Below are 15,118 nucleotides of genomic sequence, written 5' to 3'. Positions count from 1 at the left end.
CCCCTTCACTCTAGGGCTGGGGCCAATGCACCCCAAAGATGCTGCGCCCTCTCAGGTGCCAGGACCCCACACTACCGTGGAGTCCCTATAAGGCCTCCTCCAACCCCTAATAGCCTCACCCGGTCCTCCGGTAAACCGTAAAGACAAAGCACAAAGTCCCTGGTCTATAACGTAAAGCTAAACTGTCTGGTCAAACAACATTTGATCCCTACCGGGAAAATACTCCAGCCCATGGCAGCAACCAGTGGATACTCATGCAGTTACTCCTTGCTCCTCTCCCGGCACTGGCTGAGCTCCCTACTCCTTGGCTGCCAGAGGGGAACTGCCACCCTGGCCTCCTGCCTGGGTTTAAGAAGGGCTAAGCCCTGCCTCTTACTGTCAGCAGGCTTCGCTGGTTGCCCCAGTAACCAGCACCTATGCTGCCCTGGTGACTGGCAGTTGCGCCTCCCCTTTCTCACTGCTAGGGGCCTCTCTTGAGCCATCCCTGTTCTCAGGCGCAGGGCACCTAAGTGCTCTGCGACAGACGGATTTATGCTTTCTATCAGACAGCCAATACTACTGAGATCAACAGGTGAGAGCTGGGCCAGGGTGTAGGGGTGGAGGAACCCTGGACAAAATATACTCCATGCTCGGTGAAAGACAGTTGAAGTAACAGAACTTAGGACTGAAGAGGAAATCACACCTAGGAAGTCCTCCCAGTACATAGTTTTTCTCCAGCCTCCAATGGATTCATCAAGGCATGATGGGGAAAACATACATCTGTGGGGGAGAAATGAGGGCCTGAGAGTGAGAAGGTGTTAGGTCCAATAGTTCCCTGTGACACTCAATCTACCCAAAAGATCTCACAGCAGGAGCCCAGAGAAGGATGGCGGCTCTTCTTCAGGAGGTCTTTCAGGCATTGGTAGATCCTGGTAGAGGTGATTTTTTTGTACAGGTGTGTAAGAGGGGGCTTTAGCTGAGCCCCTCTTACTAAGGGCGAAACTGTAGGTGAAACTAAGACACAGGTGAAGGCACACACACAGGGAGTAGGTAAGGGGCTAATCACTACTACCAGACATAAAAGGTGGGGGAGTAGGAGCAGATATTCCCCTCTGGGCACTAGAAGAACTGAGAAGTGGAGGAGCGGTTGGTGGCGGGAACACTAGAGGATGCGAATGATTCTTCACTGGTGAGACAGAGAGACGGTAGGAGGGACACTTACCTCCGGGACAAGCTGTAGCCTGACAGGGCTCAGGGCGGTCAGGAGCGATGACCTACGGGTTCCCAGCTGGTATCAGCGAGGGATGATCAAAGCAGCGGCACGTTATTAGTACTCTGGGGGATTGTCAGAGTTCCCTCAGGGGAGGAGAGAATCAGCAGTCTGGCCATACAGACCCCAGAAGAAAGGCACAAGAGTTTGTGCCTGGGGAAGTGACTGGCATCACCAGAGTGGCAGATTCTCTGGGACAGACTACAGGACAGGAGCAACGCGTAATTGATGCAAATGGCTCACATGCCGCCTCCAGTTTAAGCAGCTGAGAGTTGGTAATTGACTCAAGAGGTGAACCCGCTGCCTCCAGCTAATGAGACAATTAGCAAGGAGATACTTTTGTTTCTCAGTAAAATAAAGACTTCCAGTGTTAAAAACAGCTAACTGGGTGGTCTGCCTTATCTTAATCCACTCCTCAAGGAATAGCATCCTCTCATTTTACCCATCTTATTAGTCATGGCAGGCGAGTTCTGAGGAAGAGGGAGCAGACGGCAGACCCACTCCTACAGTGTGTGTTGTGGGGGGTGATATCTTTTATTAGACCAATTGCATGGTTGGGAAATGTTTAGACAAGCTCCAGGTACAAAGTGCTTTTCCTCAGGTCTGAGAAAGAAGCAGACAGCTTGAGCTAGATAACAGATAAAACAATAGCCTGTGAAAAACTTCGGAAGACATATCTCTCTCTCATTTAAAAAAAATGAAAAAATGACATTTTTCTGCACAAACAGGAACTCCTAGAAAACATATAACAGTGACCAAGATCACTGATCATCCTATGGCCTGATTGTAATGGGGCCCCTTTTCTCTTCTAGTATTGTGTAGCTGCACTCCTTGTGTTTTATCTAGTCTTTTAGCACTGCTGTGTATGCAATCGAACTTGTAACAAGAGGAGCACAACTGGGCAGTCATTTATCACAAAATCAAGATGCAAAGAAAATCAAATAAGGCATCAAAGGATGTATAGACAGGAAATCGTTTTCCTAAAATTATTATTCTTAAAAGAGCCTCCTTCCACTGATATAGAGGCCACTCAAACTATTCAATCCCTTCTGAATAGTTTGCCTGTATCTTGTCTGATGATGTAAAAATAGAGTTTATGTCAGAGTATGATGTTTACCAACTTTTTAATAAAACATTTTGAGCCATTGACATTTATTTGTTAGAATTAAACTTGTAAGAGTAGGAATTTATACTAGATTTTCATACATGACAAATATCTACTTACCATATTTATTTCATTTTGAAGTGTTTTTACATAAGAAGGGTATGTTTGATCTTCCAAGGGTTTCTCTGTTCCTAGAACAATGTGGAATATTTGTTTTTCTTTGACAATATGCAAGAGTAACACTGATTTTATTTTAACGAGATCTTGGTTCACATATCTCAACTTTATTTACTTATGGTAGTTTGCAAGCTATTTTTTTGGTTTGAATAGTAAATGCAAGGAACAAATACTAGAAGATAAATAGATTTTCCCTGCCTCAGTGCCGCAACATGGACCCACTCATAAGATAGAGATCTTAAGTCCTACTAAGAAGGGTGCTAAAGCAAAGCCTGAGCATGAAGGTGCTGACCCTGTCTGCTCTTCCTGTCCCCTGCCTGAACTACTTTTCCCAGGATTTGAAATGAAGAAAATGGAGTAGGGAAATAGCTGTTGCTAAGAGAAAACAGCAGTGAAGGACTGTTTCCAGTGTTAAACATTTAGTCTATAAGCCCTGCCTGTATGTAAGATATAAGTAATTGGTCACAATATTTTCAACTAAAGGAAAATCAAAAGGCACAAATGGTTCTGTGTATGGGCATCTTTTATTAAGCCGTGACAACAAATCTAATACAGGCACAGGTTCATCCTCCGATCATATCTGCAAACAATGCAGACATCCAGACCTGTTCTGGTAGTGTGTTGATCACCTTTAAGTCCTGTTGAAGCTAACAGGCAGAACCCAGTAGTTAATGGCAACAGTAAAATTTGCAGGGTATTAGAGATGTGCAAGTATTATAACAAATTGTGAATATAAAATAGATTTAGCTTCACTAGAGCTCATGACAGACTTGAGTTTTCCTTCTGACTAATCTGAATGATCTTACTGTTTTGTATATTTGTGAGAAGTGACTTTTAAGCAAATATTGTTGAATTTTACTGAAATTAATATTCTGGATTCAAGCAAGTGTTTACAGATTACTTCAGGCCCTCTCTTAGAGTTGCATGCAAATAAGAACATTATTCCTGCACAGGTTTTTGTGGAAAATGGGATTAGCTCAGAGCAGCAGAATTTATTTAACTTCCAATTTGATCTCCAACAGAAGATTCATAGTCTGAGATTCTATTCAGTATCATGAGAATCTAATTTAGAATTGATTTTTCCTTCCAATATGTGAAATGTGAGGGGAAACAATAGAAGGACAAGTGAGAATAAATATGATATAAATAGCTTAGAGATTTCTGAAAGAGATGCCAAAATGTAGAGAGACATTTCAAAAAGTTTTTGGAGAGCTGAAATCATCTAAAATATCTTCTCTTGCAGTAGATAAGAGGTGGGGGATGGTGGGGCTGAACAACAAACCCCACGGGAAGGAAGAGCAGGGCAGAGAAGGTTTTTACTTAGGTCTCACCACCTGGGAATAAGCTGCACCAAGATGAAATGCAATGCAGGGCCCTATCATATTTCATACTCTACCTCTTTCTTAGGGTTTGCCAAAAGAGGCTGATCTAACCTAGGATTTGGACTGTGGAGTTTGGCTTAGCAAGGGCACAGCCTCCAGCTCCTGGTTCTCGGCTATCCTACACAGATTTCCTTGCCCGCAAAGGGCACCCCACTACTAAGGCAGAGCAGTACTGTCATGTGCTCAAGTTCACCAGATCAGTAGGAGAGACATCACAGTTCTGATATCAAAATTGGAATCTTGATCCTCAGACCTCATGGATCATCCACTTAGAGGCCACTGAGGGAAGGTGGATGGCAAGGTATGTCCCCTGCTGCCTGAGGGGGGTCCACGTTACTGATGTTTCCTCAGTAAGAAGAGAGGTTGCAAATGAAATACGTATTTTTACCTTTAAGATTCATGCCACCTACCCAGCAGCAGGTATTGTTCATCCTGAAAGTCCATATCAGTACTCATGGCCTCAAATTAAACATCGTTACTGATTTATGCATCTACTGTCCTAGGTGTGGAAGGAATGGGGGATGAAGGGAATTTAGAGAGAGATCTGAATAACAGTGAGATGTGACTTTACCCAAAACTTTTACAAGTGAAATCTGTGGCAGTTCCAGAAGAAAGAGCAGCATGACAGCGCATGCATAGAAATGTCCACAGGTACACAGCAGTGTGCTTGTACTCACTGAAGCATCAGTAGGGTTTCCTTAAGAACTCTCTATCACTGGCTTCTGGCACCACGTTCCTGTCTGTGCAGCCTCCTCACCTTATGTAGTAGCTGGCTTATCCTACCTGGAAACATTTGTGTTGTGCAGTTTTCCGCAGGCTGGCCTTGGTTTGCTCTTTCAGGAGCTTTCATTTCTTTTGCTAACCTCCTGTTACTGTGTGTTCCCCTCCACCACATTAACTTCATCCTGGAGGTCCTTCCCCAATGCACTGCATTAGCTGGTATACTATATTCTCAAATACAGTGAATTCCTCTTATTGGAATCGTTTTAGGAAACGGTGATTTGCAGTGGTGATGCGTGGGAGGTGCACAGGGGTGCATATGCACCCCTGAGACTGCTGGTGCACCCCCCCGACAGCAGCATTTCTGGGGGGGGGGGGCAGATGAAAGTGCTGGTGCCCCCGTGACAGCCCTGACCGGGGAGTGTGCCAGGAGTAGATGACCCTCCATGGCCAATCCTGCTGACCTGGAAGTGCCAGCAGCAAGGTGCTGCCAGTTGCAGGTCGGTGGTGTTGGCTATGAGGATCCCCCCCACCCCTCCCACCCCCGGTCGGCAGGATTGGTCGTGGGGGGACCTGGATGATTCCATTAAAAGGAGACCCATTTTTTTAGCAACACAAATACTGACTCCTCCCTCACAGCTGCTTGGCCCTGCTCATGTCCCTCACCCCCAGCCCTACCAGAGGGGGCCCAGCTGCCAGGGCTGTGGGGCCAGGGACCCGGGTCTGCAGCAGGGGGTGACAGCTGCTGTAGTGGAGCAGAGCCCAGCCCCCCACCTGCTGCTGCCCACTGCCGGATTGGGCATGGGGGGTGGGGCCAGCTCCCAGTGCAGCACGCACTCCCGGAGGAGCTGGGGGGACCCACATCTCCCAGATCTCTGTGTGGGCTGGGGCGGCCATAGGCAGTGAGGGCAGTGGCATGGGCTTGAGCCCAGCAAAGCTACCATGCACACAGGGGGCACATCACCAGGAAGTCCAGCCCCCATACCCCACCCCCTGGATGAGCCACCCACGGCCCCGCCCCACTCCCCTCTGGGGCCACAGCCCTGCCCAACTCCCTCCCGCCCTATTGCGGTTCAATTCTCCCCCCCACACACTTACCTGCAAGAACTGCTCTCCAGGCTGCCTGCGGCCATGTGCATGTACAGTAACATCAGTAACATGGCCCCCCCCGCCTGACCGCCCTCCTCCTGCTCCCTCTCAGATCCCTGCAGGCTGGAACTCTGCCAACCTGCAAAGGGCTCCTCACAGAACTGCAAAATCCCTGGGCTTCTCCAGTTAAATGATTCTAAAACCCACACGTTGTGATTGTAATATGAGATTTTTACATGTAATAATATACAAATGGTTTGGGTTTTCTCATATTGATTCAAATAAGTGGCCAATTCTATTAACCAGTGATTCTATAAAGCAGAATCCACTGTACCTAGGTTCCCATTGGGTCCTCTGCATTGTCCTGCAAGAAACTGTTACTGGCTTCTGTCACCTTATCTGTGTCCTGCCCACTGACTAAGTTCAGCAGTGGACTACAGCAACTGCACATGGCCACAGGATGCTATCACATGGCTCGGCGATTACACACACTCTGATTGATTGACCTGATCTGTGTGACAATAAGCAGTCCTGCTTTGGGGGTTACCTCCCTCAGCAGGCTGCAAATTACCTTAAACTCTGAGTTCGGAGGTCACTGAGACATGTAGACATAAGTAAAGCTCCTTTGGAGTGATGCTCATCTCAGTGCTCCATTTGGTTGTGAAGGGACAAGAACACACTTGCCAATACTGGCTTGAGGCAAACAGAGAAGGGGGGTGACACTCAGGTTTGAAAGAGATATATGCATCCTGGATTTTGAGCACATGAAGGTGCACATGTGAGAATGGTGTACGTGGGCATGTAGTTTGTGGCTAAAAGCTTCAGGCCTTGCTTACCAGTGCATTGCTTTGCAATTTGTGGTTGGTGCCATGCCCAGAGTTTGTGCCAGTCTGAATCTCTGAGAGAGAGAGAGAGAGCAGACAGGAGGGCTTGTCTTTGTTCATTTCTGTCCAGAGCTGGCCTATTTGTACCTCTGAGAATAATGGCCATACTGCCTTCTCTCTGCACACATTATATGAAATTCTGTGTCATTGCCTCTCTAATTTAATTTGGGTTTGTACGCAAGGTGTTTGCTGGTTTTGTCCCACTGCAGGGGTTAAAAGATCTTTCTGCAGTGCTGCGCTTGGCTACTCCTGAGGCTTCTCTGAAGTATAAGCTAACTGTACATGCAGACCCATGTATGCACTGCCTGACATCATAGTGGCTTGTCCCCATCACGAGAGGAGTAGGCAGGGTGAGGAGAAAAGGTGGGATAGAAGTATCCTGAGGAAGTGTGGGTCACTAGCCACCAGCTCTGAACTGCTGTGCTGGGCAGGAGATGTCTGTCCCTCAGTGCAAAAATCTGCCTATGGTTGCTCCAAATGGATTATGAGATACCATTCAATTAGTAAGCCTTATAAGGTCAGAACCAAACCCATGGCAAGGTGGCCCAGCTGAAAGAGATTTTGCCCTTCCATAGTCAGAGCAGCTCTGGAGTTGCTAAACACTTGAACAACTGCAGGGCATAAATCTAGGGTTCTACTGCTAAATACAAGGTCTTTTTATGTAATTGAAGATGACATTTAGGGGCAAGTTGAACTTGTAGACAGGGAAAATGACATCCACACAAAAGTGCTGTCAGTAGAACAGTAGTGTCAACCCCACTCTGCTGCTCAATCTTTCCCTGCTTCCCCCCTTCTTAGTGCCTGAACTATAATCTCCCCCTGCACTTGTTCAGTCTACCCCCATCAGCTCCTCCTCCTTCTACTCCCCCATTTCTGCAGGAGAAAGTGCCTAAACTGCTTTTCTGTAACTGTATAACTGCCAGTTAGGTATGTAAAGTGAAATAGGATTCTGTCCTTAAGGCTCTGAAGGATAAGTAGGAGGTAGCAATGCATACTGCTCAAATCTATTGTTTCAGGCTGTTTGCATACTCAGCAGAGGAACATAGGCTTAGAAGGATCCTTCTGAGCCATCAAATCCAGTCCTCTGCATTTGCAGGCCATCAGTTATTTATTTTCTGCAGCTGTTGCAGGTTGGCCACCATGCCAGGAAGACCAAGGCACTGTCAATGTCCTACCACTTCAATGCCAGATAAATATTTGTTTAATATGTTATCAGAAGATCGCAGGCGAAAAACCCAGTCTTGCCAGTCTGACCTAGGGGGAAAACTTATTCCTGATACCAAATATGTTATAAATTGCTTTGATGTGCAATCTTAGTTGAAAGAACAGAATCAAGCATTTCATTTAAAGAGATGGCTAAATGTTGTTCATTTCCTATTTACTTCTGGGAGGGATTTGCTAGTGTTAATTATCAGTCTGTCCCATTCAGTTTAGCCTGCATGTTCTATGATGAAGTGAATATGTTTGTATATGTTTTCATATGCATATTTTCTTTCAATAAAGTCATCCTGTGTCTGCCTATTGCCCAGCATATCTGCTTATTTCAGTAAAATTTGCAGTATGTGCCACAGTTCTTTGAAGTTTTTCTTATCTTTTGACTCCAGCCAGTCTAAAGAGATTTCTGCAGTTTAGTGTTATTTGTTTCTAGATTAATTCTTTCTACCAAAAATAGTATCCTTCTGCATATAAACTAAATAGCTTCAGGGAGCTGCTTTGTTGGTAGGTGGTGATGTACACCAAAGAGATTTTTTTTCTTTTATGTCAACCAGACTAAGTCTTTGCTGAAAAATGAAACATCTTACATATTGATAAGTTAAAATGCATAAAAGAAAAGTATACGGCAATGCTATAAAGAAGCGTACTTTTTGATTAATCTGCTAAGCTAATAGTAATATAGCTATCAGTCAAGCCAAAAAACATCTACAGCATGATCAAAGAACCTGAATAAAAAAGGATAAGTAAGTTCTTATTATTCATTCCAAAGTCATTTGGGGACTGAATTAACCCCTGTTGCTATATTTCTACTGACTTTTTAATACAGTTGTTTGGGGCCTGTTTGGTAGAAAGGGTTATTACAAGTTGGTGAATCTGGAGGGTCCCCATCTTCTCCTTAGGGTCAAACTAATCACCAGATTTGGGAACGAGAAAACATTTTTCTACAAGTCATATTGGCAAGGACTGTGGTGCTTTTTGCCTTCCTCTGTAGCATTCAGCATGGCCCTCTTCCTGGGATCATCTGTAAGAAGCAAGATTTCTTTGGTAATACCTGTTACCTGTTATTGGTATTACCTGTTACCTGTTATATAGTCAGGAGAAATTTTAGACAAGCCTGAAGACATAATAATGCCTTTCTTCAGTTCCAGGAAAGAAGTAGATGCAGACTAAACTAAAGAGCAGGTAGAACAATTACTTTTACTTTAGTTTAGCTCCATTATGTAAATAAAATGGGTAGTAAAACTGTGGAGCAAAGAAAACTGAGAGGGGGTTACAGACCAAGTAAAAATAGTTTAAATTAACTTATTTATGTAAAAGAATAGATCATCTGAAAAGGAATCATGTAAAGACTGGTTAGCAGAGGGAAAAGGTAAATTTGTAATGATCCCTAAAACCATAGTCTATGTTAATGTTCATGGCTTTACTGGATGCTAAAGTAACGTACTTTTGCTCTTGGGTGTGCCAGAAAGTTGTCTAACACCTTCCCCAACTAATAAAAGATATTATGGTTTAATAAAAGATATTTCCAAATAAAGCTTGCTTCATGTATATTCTCTAAACCAACAGAGTGACAGCACTATTACCATACTAGAATCATATGAGTATATATTAATCTCATAATATTCTCTATCATTTCAGGGGTAGGGTTTTGGTGGTGCTTTTGTTTTTGTGCTCTCCTGGTTTCAAATATCCATTCATGTGCCGCCTTGGCATGTGCACCTGGTGTCAGGCACTGTGTGAGCTCATGTGACCTCTGGACGGGTCCTTGACAACCCCGGGGAAAGCCCAAAAAGTCTCCTGCCATGACTTTGATTGGATCCTCAGTGGTGGGTTCCCCTGTTGACGACTCCCCAAGATTGGTCACACCTCTTGATGGATATTCATGGGGCTCTGCCTCCCCTACACCCCTTCCATACACCAGCCTCCAGGATGAGCCCCTTGATCTCAGTGTGGCTTACCATCCAGTCTTGTTCCTCCCTGTTCTTCATGCCACCTGGATTTTGATTGGTTGCTCCTCATCACTGGACTCCAGGGGTAGCTGGGTATCCACATCCCCTGATGTCTCATCAGCAGCCAGCTGGCTGCTTGCCATGAGCCTGGGGCTGCTCCTGTCCTTGGAGCATTGCCCGTGCCCTGGTTAAAAGGGAAAAAAAAGGATATGAAAGAAACAAAGAAAAAAAGAATATAGGCACTTTATACAGGGGAAAAAAAGGAGGCTGAGGGGGTTAGGCTACCAGCCCTTCCTCCCTCACAGCCCCACTGCCTGAAGCTTGGCTTCTCCCTCAATGTTGCTCTGGGTCTTTGCCCTCGCTGAGGACCTCCTCTGCTCCCCCTGGAGCTGAATCCACTGTTGCATGCTGGTGCTACCGGTGCTCGGTATGGAAAGCTCCTTCCCTGTCAGCTGCCTCATCTGCCCTCCCTTCATCTCCTTCGGTGCCGGCTTTTATTCCATCCAGGCAGCGTTCATCAGTGATGTAACCTGCCCACACTGGCTTCAGCTGGAAATAAGCGAGGCTGACAAACTGCGCAGGCATTTCTTCCCAGCATGGCTCGTCCCGTGATCAGCAATCTGGAATTGGCAGGTAAGCCCTGGTTTCAGGGTTTTTCTTGTAGGGGTGGGTTACCCCCATCCCCAGTTCCACTGCAGGGAGGGTTTCCTGTCCCCCGGTTCCTGTCTCCCTTGCAAAAAGGTATTTTGACTTGGTTTTCAAAAAGTATTTTGAGGCCGTTGTGTGTATGAGGGCCAAGAAATGATTGTTTTTTCAGTCTTTGGATAAATGGTTGTTGCTTGGAACATAGGAAACTGAACTCTCCAATCCAGGAGCCCCCTCCTAGTACTATGTTCCTGAATTGGATGATTAACCTATGAAAAGCAGGAGACCAAAGGAAAGTAGTGATTGGAAATTCAGAGGGGCAAAAGAAGTGGGTGTCAACAAAAGATGGTATAAATAATGCTTCCCAGCATACTGCTGTTGGGAAGAGGAAGTACCAGGATGGTAGCCATTTCTGCTGGAGTCTGACATTGACAATGCATATAATTCAATAACAGGACCTTCTTTAGCATCAGTGTTTGTGAATGTGGGATGTCAAACTGATGCTCTGATTTTTAAGATTGTATATATATTTCAGTCACAAAAATGAAGGCAGTTGCAATATATTTATTGTATTCCTCTCTCCTATCTTGCAGTATATTGAGACAGCATGTTTCAGATTCCCAGACACGTATCTTCTATCTGTGTTTCTATCTTCAGTAGTCTATTCCTAGGTATTTTCATCAAAACCACAAGCTCGTAAGTGGTGTTACAATATGTCTTATAACAGAAATATGGTCTATCAATGGAATGCATTCCTTGTTTAAGTTCACTATAAAAAAAATAAAAGATTGTCAGTGGAGTTAATTCATTGTACAGTCTTACAAGATCCCCAGGCCAGGAAAGTTGAGACTTATCATGAAGTTCTCTACACCACCTTGTATGTAGGTCATTGTGGTGGTGGAAGATCAGGGACTGGGGTGCACCCCAAAGCCTTCCCTGCTTACTCCGGGGGGAAAGCAAGCATGTGAGGTGGTGAGTGATGAATTAAATAATAGCACAACCAAATTGTATTTGAAGGAATAAATTGTGTGTGTATGGTAGGACTCATTGGCAAGGGAAAAATGTTTCATTTCCTCCTGTGCAACAATGTATGCGTAATTTCACTGTTATTCAAACTCCACTTTTCACATATTATTTCACAAAAATAATTCAGGATATAGGTATAAAATATAACAATTTGCTAAATTTTAATGTTTCCATAGGAGTCCATAGGAGCCACACACCAAGTGCTCTCTGTTTATTGGCCAGAGGAAGAGCCCAGTGAGTACTTCTGGCCCCAGAGAAAGGCAGCCAGGAAGAGCTTCTGGTGTTTCTGGAAACAAAACATGCCTCTGATAAGCTCACTACTTTTTTCTTACCCAGAGTAACTCAAAGTAATTCTGGGCACCGATTTCTGTTTACACAGCTGTACCCTGATGTTTCCTAAAACAAGCTGTTACTCTCCTGTAACAATCTCTATCTCTTCTAGGCTCTTCACTGTTCCTGGAAGCAGGTAGGGGAGAATCAAGTTTGCCCCTCACTTCCAATCACAAATTTTCTGCCACTGCCTGAGCAGATGTCCAGTAACATACTTTGTCTCTTTCTGTGTCACCAGCTGCCTCTACCCTCTGGTGCACAAAGGATTTCAGAGTGTCTGTCTCATTTCTTTAACTGTCTCTGATCTCTCTGAAGCTGTACTGCCTGCATAGCACTCTGCCTTGCCATAACCTGCACTTGTAACCTACACCTTACAAACTCCACAGCAAACACATACCTGTTCTTGTCCTCTCTCCCCAGAAGACTGTGACTATTCCCAAGGACCCTGTTCAGTCACACAGGTTTTCTAGCAGAGAGATGAATGTCTCTGCTCTCTAGCTTCCTATTGCAAACACAACAGGAGGCTCTTATTTAATCCCAAGCAGACCACAGTATATACCCATGTCCACTGCTCTGCCTGACCTGGGCAAACAAAGTCTCCTGGTCAGCAGTAACAAACAACCTCTCCTGCACAAAACCTACAACCCTAGTCACAATTACCATATAGCTCTACCTTACTTTAAATTTTAGCTAACCCCTTTAAAACACCTCCTAACAGTTAGTCAGATGCAGGAACAGATTTTTAGTAGCTTCCCATAAAAGCCACATTGCTGCAGCCTCCTTTTTTGTAGAGTGTGGTGGTATATTATATAGTTTTTAAATTTATCTTCTAAGTCTGCAATGGTGCAAGCATCTGATATTGCCTTCTCAGTTGATGGGCTATGCCCAAACTGCTGCAGCACTTGCTTTAAAAGACTCACATCTCTCACTCTTTACTGTTTTCCTTTTAAACATCTTAACTCAAGTTCCCAGTACTGTGTCTACTTACTATATTTAGTTACCATTTATTATCTCTCATAGCCAGTATACTAGTCCATAAAACATGCCAAAAGTACAGTTTTCCAATATAACCAAGTCCCAAGACAAAATTCAAACCAAAGCAATGGACCCCTCTACAGGCAGTCCGGACCCCTGCATAGGTAGCCTGGACCCCTACATAGGCAATCCATGACCCACGAAGTGAGCTTCAGATCATCACAGCCCACAAGTGGGCTTCCAAGTCACACAAATTGCCTGTCTCCAAGCTTTCCTCTAATTCTCTGATGTGGTCGGTCTAACCTGAGACTGCTATACCTGGCACATCTACCACTGGGCGGCGTGCACACCTTCAGCTAGACAAACAAACAAACACACAGACAAGACTTACTATACAGATAGCATAAAACCAACTAATAACCACAACATGGAACATAAAACTGATCAATAACCACAACATAGAAACTTATTCACCCTCACGTGCATTCTCCACCAAAAATGTTACTTACAGGACAAAACTAACATGGTTACATCTCACTCTATGTTAACATCAGCTACATTAGTTCAGCTCCTGCTACAATATTAGGCAAAATTTTTAGTGCTGGGTGTGATATACGTTTAGTTTGGTACATAATGAATAATGTATTTCTTCCATACATGCTTGTTTAAACTGACAAAATGCCAGTACTGATCTCTGCTATGCACAAGATGAACTCATCAGCTGGCCATTACTGAACAGTGTGCTACCAATGAACCAAAATTTGTTTCCAAACTTCATAGGGTATCTTCAGTTGTTACTAGTGGGTTAGCTTGGCTTTGTCCTGGGATAATTGATATGACTCCAGTTTCTATAAAGCTCATTTTTTTAACCAGAGTGCTTAGCTGCACCTACAAAATGGTCGGTTTACACTGCAAATATGTGTGCAACCAAAGTACATGCCGATAGATAAAACATGCCTACTCAGTAAATCCTGCACCTTGCAGCAGGCTTGCAGATGCTGCAAACTGAATAGAAACATAGAAAATTAGGTTTGGAAGGGATCTCAGGAGGTCATTTAGTATAATCCCCTGTTCAAAGAAGGACCATCCCCAACTAGACCATCCCAGCCAAGGCTTTGTCTAGCCAGGTCTTAAAAACCTCTAAGATTGGAAATCCCATAACCTCTCTGGGTAACCTGTTCTAGTGCTTTAATACCCTCCAAGTGAGTGTTTTTCCTAATATATAACCTAAATTTCCCTTGCTGCAACTTGAGACCGTTATTCCTTGTTATCTGCCACCACTGACAACAGTCTAGCTCCATCCTCTTGGGAACCACCCTTCACGTAGTTGAAGGCTTCCGTTAAATCACCCCTCAGTCTTCTCTTCTCCAGACTAAATAAGCCCCGGTCCCTCAGCCTCTCCTCCTAAGTCATGTGCCCCAACCCCCTAACCATTTTTGTTTCCTTGCACTGAACCCTCTCCAATTGTCCACATCCTTTCTGTAGTGGGGGGTCCAAAACTGGACACAGTACTCCAGATGTGGCTTCATCCATGCTGAATAGAGGGGAATAATCACTTCCCTTGATCTGCAGGCAACACTTCTACTAATACAGCCCAGTATGCTATTAGCTATCTTTGCAACAAGGGCACACTGTTGGCTCATATTCAGCTTATTGTCCACTGTAACCCCTAGGTCTTTTTCTGCAGAGCTGCTGCTTAGCCCGTCAGTTCCCAGCCTGTACCAGGGGATTATTTTGTCCTAAGTGCAGGACTTTGCAGTTGCCCTTATTGAACTTCATGAGATTTCTTTTGATCCAGTCCTCCAATTTGTTGAGGTCTCTCTGAATCATAGCCCTACCCTCCAATGTATTTACAGCTCCCCTTAGCTTGGTGTCATCAGCAGATTTGCTGAGGGTACACTCCACTTCATCTTCCAGATCGCTGAAGATATTGAACAAAACCAGCCCCAGGACCAACCCAGGGGCACTCCATTTGATACCAGCTGCCAACTAAACATTGAGCCCCCATGCAGCATGGGGTGGTGGGGGACAGCGGGGATTGCCCCTCACCCAGCAGCACCTGCTGAGCCGGGGCTTTTTTTTAAACAAGTGCTGGGGGCTGGGGCAGGCAGGGCAGCCAGTGCCAGGCTGGGGGGGATGGGGCCTGTGTGATTTGGAGATTCAGCTGATTCAGCAGCAGCCTAATCTCTGAATCAGATTTCGCTGAATTGATTCAGGACAGTGATTCAAATCAACGAATCAAATCACTGTCCCCCAAATTGGCCAAACCCGAAGAAAATACTAGCTGCTTCTCACAGGCCTAGGGGCTGTACATTATTTTGCATTTAGTAGCCTGTTAGAAGAGCATGTGGTAATAACAAGATTATAGTATA

The sequence above is a fragment of the Gavialis gangeticus genome, unplaced genomic scaffold, assembly GCF_001723915.1.
Source record: "Gavialis gangeticus isolate Ggan-Ray unplaced genomic scaffold, GavGan_comp1, whole genome shotgun sequence".
Taxonomy (NCBI): domain Eukaryota; kingdom Metazoa; phylum Chordata; order Crocodylia; family Gavialidae; genus Gavialis; species Gavialis gangeticus.
This window is presented reverse-complemented; position numbering follows the sequence as displayed.